Source organism: Cyprinodon variegatus, unplaced genomic scaffold (genome assembly GCF_000732505.1).
Source record: "Cyprinodon variegatus isolate N-32 unplaced genomic scaffold, C_variegatus-1.0 Scaffold42, whole genome shotgun sequence".
Taxonomy (NCBI): Eukaryota; Metazoa; Chordata; class Actinopteri; order Cyprinodontiformes; family Cyprinodontidae; genus Cyprinodon; species Cyprinodon variegatus.
The window spans coordinates 404,584-424,489 of NW_015150495.1; the positions used below are offsets into that span (position 1 = coordinate 404,584).

The following is a 19,906-nucleotide window of genomic DNA, read 5'->3' on the forward strand; positions in this document are numbered from 1 at the left end:
TGTCATTCTTAAGAAAGCATAGATCCTGCAGCTTTTGCAAAAAGCTGCTACATATCTTCTATAAGTCACGTGTGGATTGTGTGTTCTCCCCAGCATCAGAGCAAATGACTGCAATGCTCAACAAGCTGATAAAGGCTGGCTCTTTTCGAGGTAGTCCTCTAGAACCCCTGGAGATCATTTTACAAAGGAGAATTCTTCATAAAGTTAAGAATGTTACGGAAAACAGTGAGCATCCTCCTCAGGAGATTTTAAAACAACAAAGTGTCTTCAGTCAGAGCCTTCTCCAGATCCGGTGCAAGACAGATGGATACAGAAGATCCTTCCTGCCTACAGCTATCAACACCTACAACAACTTGATGGAAGAAAATAAATATATATATATATGAGTTACGGTAACATTTTATTCCCTTTGGGATTAATAAATAAAATTAAGTATTTTTCAACTGAAATGAATAAGAATTTGTATGCAGTTTGCCATTTCTACACAACATTAGAAAAATGAAAAAAAAAAAAAAAAAAAAAAAAAAACTACTTGGCATGTCTTAGGGGGGAATATTTTGAAAACAGAGAAACCAAATAAAGTACAATATTAACAATTTTACCATATTGACCAATGTTGGTGCAAAATTAGTTAGATGTTTTTAAAGATTTGAACTTATATTATTCATTGCACGAGTAAAATCACCAAGCACAGGTGACATATCAATCACTTGGGTGGGGAAATAAGATTTCACAGGGTTTCAAAGGTATTTGCCAAAACTGGATCCTGCAACAGGACAGTTACTTAAAAAAATGGTACAGCTCTAGAGGAGTTGGTGAGAAACGTCGAAATAGATGGTCCTTAGCAGAACTGAGGCTTCAGAAACAGGCTGTACATTAAGAAAACTCATCAAACATGAAATTGTAGATGGCAATATGCACCTCACTGTAGTTTAAGCAATACCTAACATAAGAGGGGAAGGAGTCCTTACTTGTTTCTTTCTTAGAAAATCCATTACTTTTATATTATTTCTTAATCATTGGGTTAAATAAAATTAGTTGTTCTAAATTATAGTTATGGATTTTTTTCCTAATGGACTCAATAAATTGATCCTTATAAGAGAACCAGATCTAATAAAAACTTTATAACCAGTGAGGTGTAAACCCACCCATTTTTTGCTTCCTCAAAGCACATCCATCTTTCTGTTCGAGTTTGTAATGATCTGTATTCAGTTGGGACACCCTTGGAAGATGGGTGTGTGTGTGTCTAAACACGAGTGTGTGAGAAAACAGGAATGAGCGGGGCCGGGGACGGGAGGCTTGGGGGGGAGTTAAGGTATCACTTCCTGATCACTATCTTATATAATCACGTGTTAACAGAGAAAGACAGGAGCTGAGGACGAGAGGGAGATAATGGAGAGAAAGGGAGGTAGGAGAGCAAGGGGAGGAGGACTTCAGCGTTGCAGCTGCGGATTGAGCTGCAAACCGACCAATGGGGCGCCGTCTGTCGGCCTGAGCCGCCGCAGTATCCGCGCTCTATTGGAGAACGTGCGCAGAGTTGGTGCCTGCGCCCATGCACTCTCTCCTGCGCTCACACAGACGCGCGCGCATGCACGCGGATAGGAGGGAAGAGGAGAGCAGAGAGTGGGCTCTCCGCAAGCCACGCAGAGAAGCTTTGCCCCGGTTAGGATGGCTGCGGGCTGACAGAGCCAGGAAATTAGAGGAGGTCGGATAAATAAGGAAAAGAAGAAGAAAAAAAAAACAACTCAAAGTGTTGAATCGTTTTCTGTGTTCTGAAGCTGTCGCGCGCGTTGCGCGCTATACAGGTAAGGAGATGAATAAGTTTTTTTCCTGCGTTTTGAGGAGCGATGGGAAGTTGATATTTGTGCCCGTGCGCACGGCTTAGACGGGCGTGTGCTTGCCGCAAATTGGCCACTTAGATTGCATCGGGCAAGATGAAATGAAGTGCAGTGCGTGTGTGCGTGCCGAGTTTTGACCGAGCCAATGAGAACGACATGGACTGGGGAAAACAGTGCGCACCGGTGTGTTTCTTCTCTTCTTTTCCCTTTTCTATCTGTAATGAGTGCACTCAACGCCTCAGTGGAGTTATTAATGATTGACAGGGTGAATAACAGTGTGGACGTCTTAGGATGCCCGATCACCTCCCATCAACACCACCCCTAATGTGTGGCCAGACTGGGATTTACGCGCACTGCAGGAAACAGAAGTCCACTCTTAGGATCTGCGGCTTCTATTGAAGTCTATCCAGTTACAGTCTGTCCAGTTCTCTCTAGAGGGAGAAAAATGAAAGAATGCATGCCTTGTTTCATCTGAATTTCTGCGAATTTCTATGTGTGAGTGAAAAGATGCAAGTGTCTTCCTCAATGTGGTATTGACGGATTTCAAGGAGCATAGGGAGAGCCATATGGCTGCCAATTGTTTGACATCCTTTAAAAGGTGCTCACTTGTCATCTTGTTTCAGATGTAGTGAGCGAAGGAAACATTATGCATGATCTGCTTGTTAAAAAGATTGTCTTGATAACTGACTTAATATAGCTGACAAAATATACATTTGTATGAGGCTCCCTCTCCATCTGGAGACCAGAAGAAAAACAACTGGTGAAGGGTTAGGGTGTTTTTATTTATTTATTTTTCCTTTTTTAATTTCCCTTATTGTGTCCTAGAGACACATTTAAAGCCCTTTGTTTCTGAAGATTACACTTATTATACTTATCCATGAGGGGATGGTAAATTGACATCTTTAGGGGATTAGCTGGTTGTAATGGAAAATAAGCAATGGTCCATTGAATCTTATTTTGATTTTATGTGATAGACCAACAAAAATGGAAGATAAATTATACTTTTTTTTTAAACAAAAACATGTTGGGTACATTCCCATGCATCTCAACAACAAATATTAAGCATTTTAATCTATCTACAACAGTCCCCACAGCATAATGCTGCCACCACCTTGTTTAGCATAAGGATTGTTTGCTGAAGGTGATTTGCAGAATAAGCTTTCTTCCACACAAAGTTAATGGAGAAAAAACTTCAACTTTACAACTAGAGCAGGTTTTCCCATAATGCAACTTCAAGAAGCTGCTATTGGAGTTTTTTTTTTTATTGTTTTCTTTTAAGAAAGGTTTGAATTTTTTCATTCTCAAACACAAAAGGAAGCTGTACAAAAACATGAATTTCTTCTAACTGATATGTGGATCTCTGCATCTTCTCCATTGTCCCTTTAGAGCTGCTGGCTGCCTGTATGCTAAGTTTGGACAGCCATGTTTTTGTAGATTTGCAGATTTCAAATATTCTACTCAAATTTTGATGGTCGTCTATGCTTTGTGAGATATAGCAGTTTAATATTCCTCACTCAAACCCAAAGCAGGAAGTTTTATACTATAATTCCAAACTGATCATCATAAAATGTAGGTTTGTCCATTAAACACACTTACTTTTAACATAATAAGTTGCTGTTTGTTGCATAAAATATGTGCTTGGAATTAAGAAAACAGCCTCAGAAGATCCCAAATTTAAATAATCCCTAATCTTCCAAATGTTTTTGTCATCTACTAATTTTTTTGGTTGTTTCTTTCAAAATCTTGCCCAAATCCAGAGCATAGATCTGTAGCAAATGAATAAACAGCCTCAGCTAGCTTAAACTGGAAACCATCTTGTGGGGAGTTTCAGAGCTTCTCTTACCATCAACACTTTGATGGACCGTGTGAAAATGGAATGGGAAAACTGCCTTAATTCTGAAGGAGATCAAACAGCTAGTGAAGCAGTTTGAAATGTACTGGTCAGATGCCCGGTTTAATCTGGCATGTGCAACATTCTGGAATACCAACATATGCAGAATAAATCCCACCAGATGGACAAATATATGTTTTTAGATTTAAGACTGACAGTATTTTATGAACACTATTTAGTTTGTGTTATTTAGATTATTTTTAGTGGCAAAGACCAATATTGATTGACCTTAGCAAAGTAAATCATGCATCCTTCTGTTGTACTTCCTTAAAGCTTGGACGTTTGCAGATGTTTCTCTCCACCAATCAATGTAGAAGAGGGGGACTGCACCCTGGACAAATCTGTCACAAGGCATCAACAATATCCACAGTTCGACATTCACACCTAAAGGGAATTAAAAGTATCTGGTTGATCTATAGTGCAATGGAAATATAAGCCTTTCTACAGGTCTTCTTTTAAGATCATAAAACTAATTTAAGTTAGGTTAAGAACAGTTGCCGAAGGATGTAAAATACTCTTTAGCAGTTATTGCATTTGTTTAATGGCGGTAATTTATAAAAGTGTAATTTTGTAACCTTAAGTATTTGAGAAGAAAGGAAAATTACTTCAGCTAAAAAAATTGACTTTGACATTAGCAACACAAGTAAACATAGGATTTGCTAGACTCCCATATTTTCTGGACTATAGAAAACACCTCATTATAAGCCGCGGCCACTATATTAAAAAAAAAAAAAACTTTAAACTTACACACATAAGCCGCACCGGGCTTTACTGTTAGCTGCTAATATCTACTGAGCTGTCTCCCCCCAAACTTGCATGGGGAGGTCTACATGTAGCCCGTGGAGTAGAGACAAGAAGAATTTTAGCTCCCGTTAGCTTGTTGGCTCGCTGCAGTAAGAGCTTCTACTGAAAGATGGGGCTTCGTCTGCTCTTTATTTCAGCTCTGCAGGAATCGAGCCCAGTCTCTTCATTTGCTCGGCTGCTTCAATGCAACAAAATATGTCAAAATGTCTGAATTCGGGACATTTGTCCTGTGTCGAGCGTACTGCGAACATGTTCTTGTGCTAAATGAAATTAGCCCCTTTCATTCACATTAGCCCCATTCACCTTTCATTTCCAACTTTGACTTCCCCCTTTGGTGGTTAGGAAAAATCAACAGAAAAGCCAAACATTCTTATAAGCTGCTTGGTTCAAAGCTTGAGAAAAAAAAATACAGTAAATATAAAACATTTCTTTCTTTTTTTATGGTAAGCTTTAAAGCACAATAAAAAAAATATGTATAAACGATTTTGTGTTTTAATCAGGTTAAAATTCTTTCAAAATAAAATGTATTTGAGGATAAGAAACACCTGAACGCAATCCAAAAGAAATTGAAAAACGAGTTATATTTAACAATGCATTTACATGGGGCTAGAAATTACTTCAAAATTGATTGACGGAACTGATATTTGCCATTCCAATGATATGGATAATCCTTTCAGTTGATTGTAGGATGCTTTAGCCTTTTAAAGAAAACTGCTTGCTGGAAATACTAACAAAAATAAGTTAGTAATATTCATACACAGCAATCATTTACCATGAGGAAGCAGAGATTACTAGTTGCTCTAAACATCACTGACCACCTATAAAAAATGATTGAGCACCTGTTGACATGCACAGGCCGTCACCTGCCCAGTAGTAATACAAGATTAACTGCAGATGTTGTGAAATGAAAAACTGATCCCACTGAAACAGTTTGTTTATATAGTGCATGTTTGTATGGCCTTCTGTCTGAAAGAATCTCAGGGTCAGTTTGGCTATCATCAGTGCCTCTAAAGACAGTAGCCGAGTGTGATGATTTTCTTCTAAATACAGACCTGAGTGTTACCAGTTTGCATGATTTTAATGTTATGTAGATGCTGAGATAACCCAAATAGGAATTTTTCTGTTTGAAGCAAATCACAACATTGCTAAAAAAAACATTTAAGGAACAGTGATTTTTGGGCAAACATTAGCTACACTGAAAAATTACTTGTAATTGAGACATTTCAATTACTATAAAGATATAGGTCAGAGTTCTACTGGTGCTGTACACAAACCTTTTTACAAAAATGTGTCATTGTAGTGTTTTTGCTGTCTAAACCTCAATTTTAATAGCAGTATTGCTTTTAGGTGTCAGTTGGCTGCGCATGAGAGGTGAAAGGACATTTCTGGAAATATTTATCCCCGATAAAAATAAAATCATTTGGAGGTTTTATTTACAACATATAATAAAGAAGTTAGGTCTTAGGCACCAGAGAAGCAGTGAGAAGAGTTTTAAAACAGTAGAAGAAATAAAGTTCTGGGCCTGTTTCAGGTCAAAGATGTATAACAATTCAAATACATGTTTGCAAAAGTGAGAGAATCGATGGTGCTCCTGAACCAGTGTGGCACTTATCTCAGTACTTCCTCCATATACTGTGGTAATCAAAGAGTAGGCTGCTTTCACACCAAACCATTGTGAGTCTTTTAGCTATGCCAGAGCCAATCTTTTGTACCCAATGATGTCACTGTGAACCAAATCCAGGACCCTGAAATGAACCGTGGAACCATAACCTGGTAAGGTTACAACTGCTGGTCCTAGAATTTTTATATGGAGCCTGGAGAAGGTAGCTTGTTTGTATCAATGTGTTCATGGCCCAGCATACTAAAAACACTTAGGATGCAACATACATTTGAGTAGAAATAAAAGAAAATGAAAAACCAAAAGAGCTCAAATCAGAAGTTAAAATTCTTTGAAAATGTCCGGCTTGGCTACAGAGAGCAGGGTTCCCCTAACCCCGGTCCTCCAGTTCTAGGCCAATCCCAACCGCCCCCTAAGCACTAACCCTTAACTAGGGCTGAGTAAGAAAACTATTAATTTAATCATTCCTTTAAATTTTTACAAAATCAATGTGTAGGGAATGAGATCGATTAGTTATCCGGTGATGTATTTGGCTTTCACGTTCAAATGAGCAGGTGTGTGCAAATGCCTACAAAATAACACACCGCTCAGCATGCCAACCCAACTGAAGTCTGATGTCTGGAACCATTTGGATTTAAAACAACTAAAGATAATGTGCTGGATAAAACAAAAGGGGTTTGCAAGATCTGTCAAGCGGAGGTCAGTTATTGTAGAAACACAAAAAAATTCAGAAATCACTTGACAAGATATCACGCTATGCTAACATCTGACAACAAACCTTCCGGAGCTAAACAAAAAAAAAAAGGGATTTAGTAGCATTACCAGCAGATTCTCCATGTGCAGTTAAGATAACAGAGGCCATTGCCATTTTTGTGTGCAAAGATTTACGCGTCTACTCTGTAGTGGAAAATGAAGGCTTGTTCATGTGCTCGAACTACACTATGCTATGGTGCAGTGTAAACACCTGACTGAAAAGGTTATCCCCATGGTGTACACACGAGTGAAAGAGGACATGCAAATGAAAATGCATTTAGCCGAGAACGTTGGCACAACTTGTTGCACATGGACGTCACGGTCAACGCAGTCCTACATGACGGTGACTTCTCACTACATTGAAAATGAGTGGAGCCTCACGTCACATGTGCTACAAACAAATGGGGGCTGACCAGCAAATGCCCTGTAGTTTTTACAGACAACACTGCAAATATGGTTGGTGCAGTGGAGATAATGTTTCACTTTTTACGACAAGTTTGCACTTTTGAGACAGTTTTGGTTACATCTCAAGTTTAAAGTGTCTGATTTACAAGTTGGCACATTGTGTTTATTGACAAGAAAACATAAAATACATGAGTATTCTGAAACACAGTTTAACCACTTTCATTATTTTAAAAGCAGATCCAATTGAACCGAATTAAACTTAATCAATTTAGAACTGGATAAATCAAAATCAAAACAATTCAGGACTTTGGCCAAAATACCCAGCCCTACACTTAACTATCAAGGGTCACGCCCAATGAAGTCTCACTCATAGCAGTGGAAAGCACTTTGATCGAAGGTGGGATGTATAAACGAAAATGGGATGGCCTCTTCTTCCCTCCAACAGATTTGACATGCAACATCCTAACTTGCGATTTTTTTGGTCAGTGTGATGAAAAGTCAGCAAACCAGTGGAACTTACATTTAAATGCATATGTTTACTCCGCTATTAGGTCACCGTTAGACCCGCTGCCAAATTTCAGTGAGCCTGCACTGATGAATGCTCAGTATTATATTATATTATCATTATAAGGGCTTAACGGTTCACTTGCACTACCCACTACGTGGTTTTGGACAGCCTTTAATGGGGCAGACCCTCTGCAGGAAAGCGTGTTCAGGGGTTGGTTTGGGATTGGGCCCTACTGTCCTGCAAATTTAAGATGCCTCCCTGCTCCAGCACAGCTAATTCAAATGACTAAATGACCTCTTCAGCAAGCCATCAAGTTTGGCAAAGGCCTGGAGGCATTAATGCTCAATCCAATTCTTTTGTGTGGTTGTTCACATTTCCAAATATATGTTACTTGTTTGTGATCTCCTGTGTGAACTGCATTCATACAACTGAAGTGTTCCGCATGAGCAGTATAGGATGCAATAACGTCACAAGCAAGCATGCTCTGTGTTTATGGAAGTTAACATGGATGGCGGTGCTGGAGCACATTTTGCAATCTTTCCCAACCTCAGCCAATGCATCTGCGTAGCAAGACTCAGAATAGGCACACTTGTCGAGTATAATGGGGTACAGATCGGATGAATGCGACCTGTCCGTTCACACACAGGTTGCATTTGAAAAGATCAGATAAGTATCAGATTCAGGACCGCATAGCCAAGTGGACTGGGTCGCGCTTGAAAAAAATTGCATCTGTCTTGTTCATTAAAAGGTAAGATGCAGGTTGCATATGTGCATAAGCAATTGGGTTTGGGTCACTTTAGGCTGCTGCGTGAATGTAGCACCAAAGTCAAACACATACAGTACACCACCAGACAGACTTTCCTTATGAATTAGGCTAACTCAAACTACAAGGCACTGTGCTACATTTTTCTGCTTTTTAGGTGTTATGTTGAGGAAAGTTAGATTTAAGTTAAGACTTAAGTTTCATTGTTGCACACTAGCTTGTTCTTCATGAGCAGAGGTGCATAGTAATAAAGTAATTTTGCTTGAGTTAACTTCTAAATAAAATTTACTTACAAGAGTACTTTTATTGAACCTTTTACTTTGAGTAATATCACTAAGTATCACTATGCTTACTTCAGAAACATTTCTGGCAACCCCACCTTATGTGGCAAACTTAATTGGACAAAAAGATTCTCTTTTGGCCAACAATGTTCCAGAATCACACACATATATAATTTATATTGAAATGAACTTACTTATTTGTACATGAGATTTGTTATTTGTGTTGCCATTCTCTCTAATGGCTGCAAGTGGATAAAAGTCATTGTACATAAACTTGACAGGTCTGCACAAAGTCTTGACCTCTGTCATGATTTTACAAAAGTTCAGACCCAAATGCTGAAGAGCAAACAGGGAGACCAGGAGAAAGGTTGAACAGGTTTTATTGAAGAGATAATGCAGAGATAAGTGTTGCTCTGAACACTGCTCAGCCGGAACTGAAAAGTGAGGGGAAGACACAGAGATTAGTTCAGGCTCAGTGGGAAATTTGATTCGGGAACTTGAAGAGGATCTGGTTGCTGACTCACGTTTCCAGGGAAGTTGTCGAATCTTCGACTCCAGTCTGTATGCTGTTGTTCCAGTGTTTGTCGGATTTGGTGTAGGGGGCGGAACAGGGTTTACCCAGAATGCGGTTGTTTGTAGGTGAACGTAGAAGCTGACTGCCATTCAGATTTCCTGCGGTACTTGAACTGGTCGTAGTGGAGATGAATCACTTCCTCAGTGTGAAGCTCAAACGATCTCTTGGGGTAAGTGGGTCCAAACCTCCTGTTTGTAACCCCAGCTCAGCTTGAAGCTCTGTTGATCCTTCCAGGGAGAGAAGGTCAGAAAAAAATCCAGTTTGCAGGATGACTTCCTGCCAAGAGGCACAGACAAAAACAATGTTAAAACTCAGGTTGACAAGAACTCAGTCCTGACAACCTCAACCTTATTGACGACCTTTAGGTTGAACTAGAATGGAGCATGGAATCCTGATTTTCACATCTAACTGCAACCCCTCATGAACCATGATGTAAATGTTTACAGAATATTTAAAGTTGCTTTTACTGAGAATGGGGATCAATCAACTAATCAGGCCATATAAATTATTTCATATATGTAAATTGCAGATCACCAAATGATCTTTGCAGTACATGATATTTACATTAACTGCTGTTAAGTATTGATTTTAAACAGTTTAAGATGAAAAAATATTGAGAAAAGGGTTTCTCTTGCCTGATTTTTGCTTTAGTTTTAATGTTATGTTTAGTATATTTTACATTTTACTCCTTAAAACACAAAAATTTGCAAATAACTATATATTTTTGTCAGTTTTCGTACATAACTTTTGTATATTATTCAGATGTTAAAATTGTTTTTTTTTAGTACTTCAGAAGCATTTTATCTCTACTTTTTACTCTTACTTAGGTAAAAATATTTCAAAATTCTGCTTCTCTTACTTGAGTTAAATTTTTCGATACTCTATCCTCTACTCATGACTCAACATGGTCACTTCTTGTGGAGTTTAGGGCTCCACCTTTCGTTTCTCTGTGACAGCTGTCTTCTCCTGGTGTTTTTTGTATTATTTGAATCTAGTGTAGTGAAGTTTGTGTAAATTTATCATCGTCTTTAATGGGAGGGCATGTCAACTTTCAACTACAACTGCGTATGCCTGCTAAAACAACTGAGAGTGGGAAAGATGAAACCGTAAGGAAATAACCATGATTTACTGACGTATTATATTTCAGAAGTGTTATCACAGTTACACATTTTTTTTAATATTATGCAGCCATATTTTTTTTATTTATATGCATTTACTAGTTTATTGATAATAAATTGTAAATTCTGAAAAAAATAGGTTTATCAGTTATAATTTACCATGTCCACTAGCAAGATTATTATCAACATATAGAATAGCAGAACAGCCTCACTTCAGTTGCATTATACGGATGTTTTTCTTTTTGTCTGCTCTCTAAATTCTTTTTTAAATGTTTTTAATCAGAAATCTTATATTTTCAAGAATTACATTTTGGTTTCTGGATCTCTATTTGACACAGGCATGAAATAGGGATCTGTATGGAATATTGGGCAGATTTTTGTAAATAAAAATGTCATCATTTGGTTCTGCTTCAAAGCAATTAAATCCTTTCTTAAGTATTTTTAGAATTCTATTACACTTTGGTGTAAGACGCGTAATGTTGTGAAAACAGAACTCATGACTGCTGAAGTCGCTTTCTTTTACCTCTGACTGTAATCGCATATTCTGAATTAGAAAGCAGTAAATAAAGCTTTCTTTACACTCAGTTCAAACAACCTTAAACACACAAAGTGCATCCTGGCTTCATGGTCCACAGTAGAAATGGCTCACTGCAGGTGGCTACACTGAGGCCAATATAGTTTCAGTCACATCACTCGCAGACTAGACAGCAGGGAGAATAGTGGATTACTTTAACAACAGCACAGCCCCAGGGCTTTTTAAAAGATGAATCACGCCTTTTCCTCCCAACATTCTCATCCCTTCATGGCAAACAAAAAGTGGTCACTGGCTGGCTCACCCTGCCACTCAGGGTTTCTACAATGGGGGTTTATTCCAAACAGAATTATCGCTTTGAAGTGGTAAGTGTTGATGAGCCCTGTCAGTGTTGCCATCTTTTCTTTAAATCCAGAATATGACAAGGTAAAATAATCCCCTGCTCCGAATGCAGCCGTGCTACGACGTTGTGCTGCTTGCAGATATAAATGATGCATAGAATCTTGGTGTTACATTACACAGACATGCTTACACCAACTGGGAGGTGTGCTGGGCTCATACAAACCTGAGTGCTCACATTGAGCATCAAACGTGCACAAAACACTGCATTTGAGATTCTTGGCAGCGGACCCAGCCATTCATTTGGAATTAGTTGAAGAGAAAACAGGTAGGAATGAGAACAGCGCACAGCAGGGAAAACAGAGCACCACCTAGTGAAAACAATATTACCCCTTAATGGGTTTTGTTTTGATTTACCCCTTGATGTCAATGAAAATTATCGGTCAGTGAGCTATTTCATTTTCCACTCCATTATTTTGACTCTATCTGTGATTTAGTTTTTTTTTTGTTGATAGTACCTGCTTTAATGTGACTTCCATTGCCTTTTAATTAAATCTTTTTGAATAAGAGCAGATATCCCTATTTCCATTTACTAGAACTTAAAAAAATGTCAATGTTTTTGAAGGTTTATGTCAGTTAATATTTTTCATAACATCCATAGTGATGAATATAATTAGATTATGTTTCATGTATTTGTGGCGCTCAGGTATTCCAGGTATTCAAGGGAATAGTTTGTCACATGGTTTGGAGAAAAGCTTTCTCTGAATGTTTGACAAAAATTACAACAGTCTTCAGGCTTTAAATTTGCTCTCTGGGTGCTTTAAGTTCACTGCTCCCTTAGAATAATCAGGTAAATGCAAAATCAAATCGCTATTTATATGCCACCAAGTTATAAGACAAGTCATCTCAGGGCACTTTACAGGGTCAAGTCAGTCAAAACAGTATGGAAGCTTGCAGAAGACACTTCTCGTTGGAATGCACAATTGTAATATTAGAGATTATTTTTATTTTTCTATTTTTTTACACATGCTTCAGAACATATCCTTTATAAAAAATATAAATAAATAAAAATCAGGAGCTTTTTCCAATCCAGTGTTAATTAGGTTTGCAATTATGGGGGAAGTTCTTGGTAAAGCCTTCTTTCTTAAAATCATTGGATTTATAGACATTTATTATATATAATAGAAAACTAATCCTGTAGCGAGCAGTTTTGCTAATTAGACGATAACAAGACAGATTTGGCATTTTTGCAGATTCCAAGCTGCTTAAAAAGTATCAACTCTAAAAGGAGACAGATTTCAGGTGGAATAAAAGCCTGACAGCATGAACAACTCAGTGATGTGCTCTACCAATATGTTCAGAAAGTAATTATTGAAATTATGAGTTTTTTCTCGTTTCTCATTTGAATGTTCATTTAAAGTTTCCACTTTTTTGTTTTTATTTCTTCCTACAGTACGATACAAAGTGGTATGCATCATTCTGACATTATAGCACTATGGTTTTCTTCGGTATTGGTGAGAGTAACATTAGAATGATCCATCTCCTACTCTCTGGCAGTGACGAATGACCAACAAAGCATTTCCTTTAAGAGCTCTCAGCACTGTAAAAGGAAGTTTGATTGCGGCCAACCATCTACAGTGGACTGCTGCATTATTGCGTTATGCTTTTCATCTCAGGAGCACACAATAAATGAATAGGCTCTTTTGCAGTGACTTTAAAGAAACCATAAAATAATTTTTTTGATATGTTTTATTCTTAATTATGTGCTAGATTTTTAAACTTAGACTTCTTAGGTATTTGTAGAATTCTATAACACTTTGGTGTAAAACGCGTAATGTTGTGAAAACAGAATCTCATGACTGCTGAGGTCGGTTTCTTTTACCTTTCACCAATATGCTACATGAATACTCAAACTTTTAAACTTTCAATTATACAGCTTCCGACAGTGTAAGCTAGCTTTCTAGGGACATTTTTATTGTTACATGCTAAAACTCTTGTCTGTGCAAAGACTCATCTTCAATTTAAGTTTTAAACAGTCAAATATGGCAAAAAGTTTTTTTTTATTTCATATCTTTTAGCATCTAAAGTATATAGTATATCAATTGTTAAGGGTCTGATTGATGGAGTGAAACAACTTGTATTTGGGTTAATTTTACAATTCCGTAGGCATTCTACAATCTAAAAGTTGTGTGGTCAATTTAGGCTTCCCTTTGCCACCTATCAGGGCAAATGGCAAGGCATTTAACCCCAAGTAGCCCACTGATCTGTTAACTGCATATGAAGGTGTGAATGTTACTGAGTTTGATTGGCTGCATATAGCTTTATTGTAAGGAACTTGAAAAGCCTCATATAAATAAATCCATTTACCAATTATGCATGAAGAGGCCTCCGGTAGAAAAGGTGTAATATGATTAGTTACCTGCCATCACTGGTGAAAGAGACACAGTCTACCATAGTAGTAGTTTCCCTACACGTGTTTAGTTGTTTAACACACTTACAGACTATTTGCTGGAAATGTAGATTTTTTAATTTATTTAAAACCCCTTAGCAGACTCATCAGCTGGTACAATCTCCTTCCTGAAGGCCTCAAAAAGCTCTGAATCTTTTTCACCTGGTGTGATACAACAGTGTGAAATTTTAGCAGGTTAAACTGAAATAAATATGAAGCTTTCCTCTATTGTCTTTAGAAAATAGATTTTAAAAATGTATATATGTGAAGTAGGGCTGAAACAATTAATCGGAATAATTGTGAATAATGGATTATTAAAATAATCGTCAACTAATTTAGTAATATATTTATCATTAACTAGAATATAGAGACTGTAAAATATGCTTTTAGCTGTTAGGGAAACCCACTTAGAGCAGTAATTATATCAAAATTCTATCATTTTTGCCTGTCAATATGCTCTACCCAGAAATCTTCAAGTCAAAAAAGTTTTAGTTTTACCTTGTTTAATTTTGAAAAAAAAAAAAAAAAAACTTCTTTAAGGAACCTTTGGCTATCCAATTATTAATTGATTAATGGGAAAAAAAGAAAAAAAAAGACAGGTTATTCCATGTGCAAAGTAAGTTGCAGCCCTAATGTGAAGTATCTTTAAGTTTTATTGTTTAGTCCTATTTATCCTAAACTATTTGAAAAAAGGATGAAGTCTTGCCTTATACTGTACAGGGGAAAACTTATAACTTGCTGAAGTGGTACTCTTAAAAAAGTTTAAATACCACTACATAATGAAAAAGTTCAAGCTCCCTCATTCTTTACAGAAATCAGACTCAGAGCCTGAAAAAGCTCCAGCCTCAGCTAGAGGTGCTTTGTTAAATGCTTAAATTGTGGGATTTGTGCTTAAGCGACAGAACCCCATTGCACTTCTGCATTTAGGTCAAAGCAAATAAGATTTTATAAAATGCAAATAGTAAACCAATTTAATAGCTTTCAATATTATAAACCTGTGAAAAAAATGGTCCACAGTTTGAGGGATATTAGGTTTTTCCATCTGCATATTTTTACAGTTTTTTTTTGTGGAAGAATGACTGTGCAGAATATGAAAACAGAGCCATTTGATTGCCAATATGCTGCATGAATAGTTAATGCTCTATTAGAGGGCTTGGATTTCCTTCTCCCATTCGTGAGTGTTTGCTCAGAGACTTTGACTTTTTTTAAATAGCTGTAGAGGTTCAACCGTCATTATGTAATCGTTGTGCGTTTGTGTCTGGTTTCCTGGGGGCTGCCTCAAAGTACTTCATTTTTGTTCTCTGCTTTAAAGCATGGAGGTGATGGGTAGCGTCTTTAAGTCTCATTCTGGGTGTGTCACCTTTTTCAGGAGGAGCTGTGTTTTATTCACCTGGGTGCTTCTCGTATCACACTTACCCCCCACTAGATTAACATTTTAAGCTTAAGGCATTTCATCTGCACATTGTAGTCAGCAAATCACACAGAAAACGGTGGCAGATATTCAGTAGTAAGTTGGGGGAGAGCTCAGCAGAATGTAGAGAAAGGATGCTGATAGACAATATGGGACTGAAATTAAAATGACAGGACTCTGAATAAATCTGCGATGCAAAAAATGTTTTCACTGGTTCTCCACTGTAATGTGAAGCTACAACAGCACCAGGGAGGCATTTTAATTTACATTTCCTTGTATATATTACTTTGTAGAGTCTATTTTAGAAGCTGTGCAGGGTCTTGACAGGGTGGAAAAGGCGAGTGGTGTCAGGTAGTTGTCGGTGTCGCAGTGCAAAGAGAAACCCTGATGCGTGGCACTGATAAAACATTAGTGTGCTGCACGCCTGCCGGGCCGGCTCACCCTTCACGATGCATCGCTGGGATGTTAATTGGACCATGCCAGTGCTTCGCAAGAATGAGAGGAGGGAGAGAAGGAGGTGAGGAGGTGATAGACATGACATCCATAGCGATTTGCAGATTTGCAGCGGATGAGAGGCAAGCCGCGGGGGGGCTGTCCGCTCGAGTTAAGACGACCGGTGGAATTTTAATACGACTTAAAATACTTGCACAAAAGAATACATTTATTATTGGGTTTGAAAAACAAGATGTTTTGTAGAATGTAGCGACACTCACAAGCTATAGGTTTGATGTAGATGTATATGTCATAGAAAGGAAGCACTATTAACAAAAACTTTTATAGAGTTCTGTAAAAGTCCCGACAACCTTTTTTTATTAAACATGAACTTGGAATTTTATCAGATCAGCGATTAGAAAGTAACATAATGGTGAAGAGGGAGAAACAGAAACAGTTTTTGAGGGTATTTTTGCAAATAAGGATATTCAGCCCCCTTTATTCTGACACCTTGAAGCTGCCTTAGCAGTCGCCTAATTATGAAGTAAACCCCACCTGTTCAAATTGACAGGCGGGCGAGTAATTTATAAAAGGTTATGTGTGGAAGAAAGCTAACACATAACATCAGACATTGCATGCTGTGAAAATCTCTGTTATCACTGATCTTGCAAAAAGAAAATTGCATGTGAAATGCTGGATGAGAAGGGTTACCAACGACTCACTGTAATAGAAAACAGAGGTGCTGTCAAAAATGAAAAATGCAGATTAAGGTTCTCTGGTGAAAGATGACCAAAATACAATATTTTACCCTGCAAAATGTGAAAATACGGTACCCAGAAAAAACCAGGGTGGTGGCAGGATCATGTTACAAGAATATGCATTTTAATCAGAGATAGTTGAAAGTGGGAAAATGAATTGGGATAAATTCAAGAAAATACAGAGAAAACCTGCCAGAGGCTCCAAAAGGCTTAAAGTTGGGCATTGCTTCACCTTCCAGAAGGACAAGGTAAATACCCCTGTCACACTATTGCATATCATCTCTACGCTTCAAAGGATAGGACGGAATATCTAAGTAAGATGAACCTTACCCTGCATTTTATAGCATAAACAATTTGATGAAGTATTCCAGGGTACTATTGAACTTTTGGACATGTCAAAAAAAATCCTCAGAAGTGTTGCAGATTGCAGAAGTGTTGTATACCATTAATGTATGCTACTGCACACAATGATGTATACATGTTCCAAAGAGTAAAATTAAAATAAAGCATTACATTAAGCTATTCAATCGCTTTCTGCACCTAAGCAAACTGGATGCTTGAATTTGAATTAATTTAATTAAAACTGATCTGTTAGTTTATTTAATTAATATTTAGACACTTTGAGACAGTTGTAGAATTTGGAGATGATGTCATTCCATCAGTAAAGTATATTTTATATGTTTAAATAAATCAAATAGAACAGTATAATTAGGTTACATTAAAGAAATGTTCCCTGTCTTACGGCAGTTAAACACTGCATATTTTATAAACATGATAGCATTACAGCCACTGTTCAATATATAAAGTGCATCAAATTGAAAAACATATGTTATATGACTAGGGGTGTGCCATATATACCTTGATATCCGGCTGCCCCATATAATATCGATCCTTCAGTTCCTAGTGTTGATTTAAAAAAAAAATAAAAAAATTCTTATCTAAAATAGTGAGGGAAAATGGGCTATCTCTGCACCGCCACTCTGGTAGAAAAGCCTCGGAGACCTTTTGCTGTTTGCAGCGGCACCATTTCTGTAGTTGTGGCAGTCACAGTGGAAGACCTGGACTGACTCAAACCACAAACAACATGGATTCTGATCAACATATACAGCATTTTCTTTTTATCTATACATTTCATTTGATAGCTGGATAAAATATCTATTGCAATATAGTGATATTGAAATATTGTGATATGCTGGTGTATCATTTTTTTTTTTACTTTTTTGAAATCTCGTGACAAAATCGTATCATGACCCAAGTATTGTGACTTGTATCATATCGCACCACAAAAGTTGTTTATTTAAGTCTTACACCAGAGCACGAATACGGCTCCTCCAACAGCAATCTCCCAAATCCCCAGCATCTCCATGTCTTTAAGAGACAGTAACAGTGCAACAGCACCTACCAGTAGTCCATCACAGATCATTACAGTATGTTAAACTATGCCAGTGGAAATTCCAGACCTGAATCAGATTGTGAGTGTGGACTTGCAAATTGTTCATAAGCCATTTTCTTCCAGTCTGACTGTGTTTGGGCTACTTTGTAGAGAATGAGCAGACATTTTTATCTCAAAGCTGGTAGTCATTCACCAATAGGCCTGTCACAATAACAAATTTTGCTGAAAGATTAATTGTCTCAAAAATTATTGCGATAAACGATAATATTTTTTAAAGACCTTTTTACACTGATTTAATGGAAATGACATAATAATCCATGCATTTTCCTGCCAAAGATAAACATACTTTATTTTCAACAGAACACTTAACACTGGAACTGGTTAACAAAATAAAACGAGAAATAAAAATCAAATGGACTCTCAGTCTCTGTTAACTGAAAATACACTTGAATAAAAACTAAACACAAGATAAAACAACAGTGGAAATAAAAACGTTGTATGTACAACGTATCACGTTTGTGATATGTATGTTTTCCTTGGTAGTTCATACCGTCTATCAAATGTCTGCAACATTTTTCGAAATGCTGGCTTTTCAACAATATTAAATGGGAGCATCTCTTTAGCAATTCAATGAACAACGCTCTCTGTGAGCGTGCGCCACTTTGCGCCGTCCTTTTTGTATGCTGCCTGTCGATTAATTGCTTCAGTGATGGTGGACTGTCGTGAACTTGAAGACGCAGGTGGGCCACCGCTTGTACTTTTTGTCCCTAGCTGAAGAAACTTTGCTGGGTGGTTGTGCTTTAGGTGCATGTGTAGGTTGGTTGTATTGCTGCTCTTAGTTGCTACTGTTTTATGACAAATGCGACATACTGACTCACATAGGTTTAGCGGTTCGCCTCAGTCATTTCATTTTAATCCGAAATCCTCCCACACTACGGCTGTTGCGCTCGACTTTGAAACCAGTTCCATTTCGAGCTTTTCTACCCAACATAAGATGTTTTTTTGTTTTTTTTACCTCGCTAACTCCTCTAACTCCTCATGGCGTTCTAAAGCTGCAGAAGTACAAAATGATGCGCGCTGACTACCTGATGCGATAGTCCACTCTTCCTCCCTCCTCAAAAATGAGGAAGGGGAGGGGTCAGTGGAACGCACCGGGGTTAAGCCTTTTCATCTAGCGTCATCATAAGAAAGAGAAAAACACAGGCAGAGACGATATAGCTGATAAATGAAATGACGTGGATAGTTTTTATTTATCGTGCGATTAATTGATTTATTGATTATCACGACAGGCCTATTCACCAAAGACCTGCATTAGTAATGGCAAAAAATGCTTTTATTTTATGTTATTAAGGGAGTCTTAAAAAAAAAAGTTAATATTACATGCTCCATATTTCCCTAATGGTTTGTAAAATAATTCCCAAATTGTGCATCCCTTTGTAAAATACCATACAATTCACTATAGTTGTTTTATGAAAAAAAGATGTTTTACACAAAATATCTTTGCAAGTTACTGTACAGAAAATTATTGAAGTTTAACACATTCATATTTTTTTACTTTAATGAAAATTGTTCTCTCAAGATTGTAATTTAATATTGACTTAAATCTAGTACGATTGCTGCTCGTGCTCCATAAACATGTGCAATGCATAATCAGATTTCATTGGAACTGCTTCCAAAATTGTGACTGCACCATTCACTTTGCTGCATCTGCCTACTTCCTCACCCCAAGGGCTGTAGTTGCTGCCAGGCTGTCAGATCATGTTCCAAAGTGTCAAATTGCTCTCTATGTATCAGAATAAATCTCAGAAAGCAATTAGAGGGAAACAAGTCAACAACCCCATGCTGGCAGCCAGATTCTAAACTCTATGAAATTCTTTTTTCTGTTAAAAATGTTTTAATGTAATATGTTTCTCTCTAATTTATTTCACTGAGTGACCCAATCTCAACTAAGCAGAAAATGATGGATGGATGGATGGATGGATGGATGGATGGATGGATGGATGGATGGATGGATGGATGGATGGATGGATGGATGGATG

General features: G+C 37.5%; 1 protein-coding gene across 1 annotated transcript in view; it reads left to right on the top strand.

Annotated features, from left to right (window-relative positions):
- Window positions 1-1,545: 1,545 nt before the first annotated feature.
- cdh18 (cadherin 18, type 2) overlaps window positions 1,546-19,906 on the top strand; it is a 194,123-nt gene continuing 175,762 nt past the window's right edge. Inside the window, exon 1 of the mRNA XM_015370148.1 lies at window positions 1,546-1,805. The gene's annotated coding sequence lies outside the window, so the exon portion shown is untranslated. The remainder of the gene's footprint in view (window positions 1,806-19,906) is intronic.